This window comes from Primulina tabacum, chromosome 2 (genome assembly GCF_025594145.1).
Source record: "Primulina tabacum isolate GXHZ01 chromosome 2, ASM2559414v2, whole genome shotgun sequence".
In the NCBI taxonomy this organism is placed as follows: domain Eukaryota; kingdom Viridiplantae; phylum Streptophyta; class Magnoliopsida; order Lamiales; family Gesneriaceae; genus Primulina; species Primulina tabacum.
This window is the reverse complement of record NC_134551.1, coordinates 27,453,519-27,457,157: the sequence shown is the minus strand read 5'-3', so window position 1 is coordinate 27,457,157 and position 3,639 is coordinate 27,453,519. Positions and strand designations below refer to the sequence as shown.

The 3,639-nt window shown below is 35.2% G+C and overlaps 1 pseudogene; it reads left to right on the top strand.

The window, feature by feature from the left end:
* The first annotated feature begins 1,514 nt into the window (after window positions 1-1,514).
* LOC142537608 (uncharacterized) overlaps window positions 1,515-3,639 on the top strand; it is a 12,599-nt pseudogene continuing 10,474 nt past the window's right edge.

Genomic DNA, 3,639 nt, shown 5'->3' with positions numbered 1-3,639 from the left:
TCTTACACTATTTGTGAGATGTCTACTCATTTAAAAATGCGAAAATATTTTTTTCAAAACTCCCATTTTCGAAATATCATTTAAATGTTTCGTATGCATGCGCACCACAGAAAAATATAAGATTTAAAAATGATCTTAAATATTTTCCAATAAAAACAGCGCATGTAACGCCCCGAAAAATTTAAAGGTCCACGCGAATCACATGCATGTAATTATTAAATTCTCCTGTATTTTAATTAAATGTTTTAATTGCATAAATTAATTATGTTGTGCATATTTACATGTTTAAATATACTTTTCTACATGGTTGCATTAAAATGTATTTTTAAAAGGTTATTCGAGTTGCGATCGAAGAACGGAGACTGAGGGCTGAAAATGTAAAATGATTTTATTAAATAATTGTTTTTAATTATTTAAAATATGGGTGATGCTTTTTATTACTTTTGAAAATAAGGGGTTTGGAGGTGATTTTATACGCCGGGACGTAAATTTTATCGGTGTTGGTTTTTCAATAAAATACGAACTTTTTGGCAACCCGGCTAATAAATTCGCAGAGTTATTTAAACAAAATTATTTTTATATTTTTAATTAAAGTCTAACTAAGAACTAATGGGCCTATTTATCTACCTAATGGGCCTAAAGCCTTGCTTAGAGTTAATTAGTATTTAAATAAGATAATCTTCCCCAACCCTACACTTTGCTACACGCCTCAAACCTTATATTTTCTCTCCCAAAACTCCTCAAAGTTCACGGATCACACACATTACAATTTAAAGAAGGAAATCGAGACTTGCAAGGTAGAGTTCAAGCCAAGGTTTTTGCCCCATTCTTCGCCTTCGTCAACGAATAATCGTGCGTTAAATACGCAAAGACACGCCATATTCTTTCTTTCAATCATCTATCACACCATAATATTTATTTGAACATGTTTTGAAAGAAAACAAGGCACTCAAATTATAATTTTCGCAACTATTCATATGCATGGGTTTAACTCTTGTTTGTTGATTCAAAAATCATGTTTAATTTGTGTTAAGGGGCTGCCATGGTTAGGGTATGGATTAAGGGTGTTTTAAACAAATTTAGGGTCCTAAACACACACCAATTAAGATGAAAATGTGAGAAACAAAAGCTGGAAAACAGTAGGCATCAATTAAAAGGAACCGTGGGTTTTTTTGATTGCACAAGAGTCAAGTGGCTCGTTCTTGGCATGGGCTATTGGGGCTCGTCCAAGGCTCGAACAGGGGCATTGTTGGTATCGGTCTAGGGCAGGTTAGGTCCTTAGGGTCCTAAGAAGGTGCAAAAGGGGCTGGTTCAAGGTCTGGTTCGGTGGTCAAGTGGCTAAGCAAGAAAACGTGGAGTCCTAGTCTAGGTGGGTTTTCTCGGCCATGCTTGTGCTGAAGTAGGGGGGGGGGGGGGCTTCGGTTTTCAAGCTAGGGGCTCGAGTTCTATAGGTTCTAAGGGTCCAGGAGGGTGCCTAGAGAGGCTGGTCATAAGTTGGTGCAGGGTGGCTAGACATGGCTCGAGCTAAACACAAAAAACGTGGGGGAGAAGCTCATGACAGCAAGTTAGGCGAGATGTTGCTGTCAAGCTTCAGTGGTTTGCTCCTCACGTCCAGGGGCTTGGGTTGGTCTGGGCTTGGTTTATGCGTGGTCCAGGGAAGGTTATGGTCATGAGGGGTCAGTGGTTAGACGGCTGGAAGAGTCCTAGGCAACTAGGAAACCCAATTCAACATGGACACTACAAACACACACACGCATGCACTTGGGGTCGAGTTCCAGAAGTGTTTTGGTCAGGCTAAGGCTGGTTTTATGAGCTGGGCTTGGTCAGTAGGGTCCCTAGGTGGGTTGGCTAGGTTTTGGATCGAGGTGGCTTGGGCGTGGCTCGAGTAAATTAGGAGATGGCTCGGTGTGTTCGATAAGGTGTCAAAAACGAAAATTAAAAGGCAAAAATTGAGCCATGGGTCCACAGGTGTGGCTCATAACTTGGAAGGGTAGAATAAATCATAAAAAGGTTATGTTTAAATTTTGGGATCAAAATAACGAGTTTTGGATTTATTCGGGATTTAATCGCCGCACGAAATGCTAATTAACGAGTTAATTTAAACGCCATGTTATATGCTTTATAAAATTATGGAAAATTAGGTTTAAGCTTAAATAATTATTGAAAGCCTTGGTTTTTAATTTGGGAATTTTTATTAAGGTTTGGTTTAATTCGTGATTAAAACGCATTAATACGTTATATTTAAAGATAATTTAAAAGTCGTCGAATGAAGCTAAATAAAAATATGAGAAAATTCATGTAAGTTTAAATAATTATTTGGAAATGTTAGAGTCAATAAAATTAAGAAAATGTAAAAAAATGAAATTTTACGTCTAGGGGTAAAACGGTCTTTTTACTCATAGAAATTATTAAACGTCATGGCAGTGTCCTGAATGCTGTTTTATATGCTAATATGATTATTTTCAATGATTATGGGTTTTTACATGTTAATATGTCAATTTTAAATGTTTATTGATTTTTAAGACGTTAAAGTTTAATGTTTTATGATTTAATATGCTAAAACATTTATTTAAATGTTTATGATTTAAATGTTTATTTTTAATGTTTATGAAGTTAAAATGTTTATTTTAAAAATGTTCATAGATGTTTATGATTTTTAATATGTTAAGTTCTGATTTTTAAATGTCTATGATTTTTATGATTTAAATATGGGCATTTAAAAGATATGTTGCATGATTGGTTTTAAAATAAAAATGATGTTATGCATGTTTTTATTAAGTGATGATATCATGTTGAAGGACGTAAGGGATTATGACTACTAGATGTTGGAAATATCGTGAGGGTTATGGTCTCAGTGGGAGCCCGACGATCGTGTTTCCTTGGATACGGATACGAATACGATTACGTGATACGAATACGAATATGTTAATACGTTGGCCAAGGCCCAGTTGACGGGTGAGAGTGTCGCTGGTGTCCCCGTCGCTCAGTACTGTGGTTTTTTTAGATGGATCCATCGCCTACGATCAAAAATACGAGTCACAATCACGATCTGAATTCAACAAACACGAACATGAACATGAATACGAATATGAATATGGATATGAATATGGATATGCATATGGATATGAATACGAATATGAATATGAATATGTTTATGTTTTTATGAAAATGTTTTATGCATCATGAAAATGTTTACGCAAATGTTTATGTTTATGCATCTTCATGAAAACGATATTTTAAGTACAAGTATTTTTCACTGTTATGTTAACTGTATTACGTATTACTCGTTATCAAGAATATGACGTGTTGGATCTTTAGACTCACTAGGTGTGATTGATGCAGGTGATATTGATTATGAATATGATAATGAGGTCTTGATGGTTGACTTTGCTGGACTGAAGGTGCACATAACCCGAGGACCGACGCTAGTTTTCCGCACTAGTTATGATTTATGAATTTGAGTTATGTTAAAGATATTTTTACGACGTTTTATTTGTGAGTGGTTTTTGAGAAGTTATAGTATGTGCTTACTTTTCAAATGTTAGTTGGTTGATTTATTTAAAATGATGTCAAAAATATTTTATGCTTGTGTAAGCAATTCGGCCGATGCTATGTGAGGTTTAAAAAAAAAAATTCTAG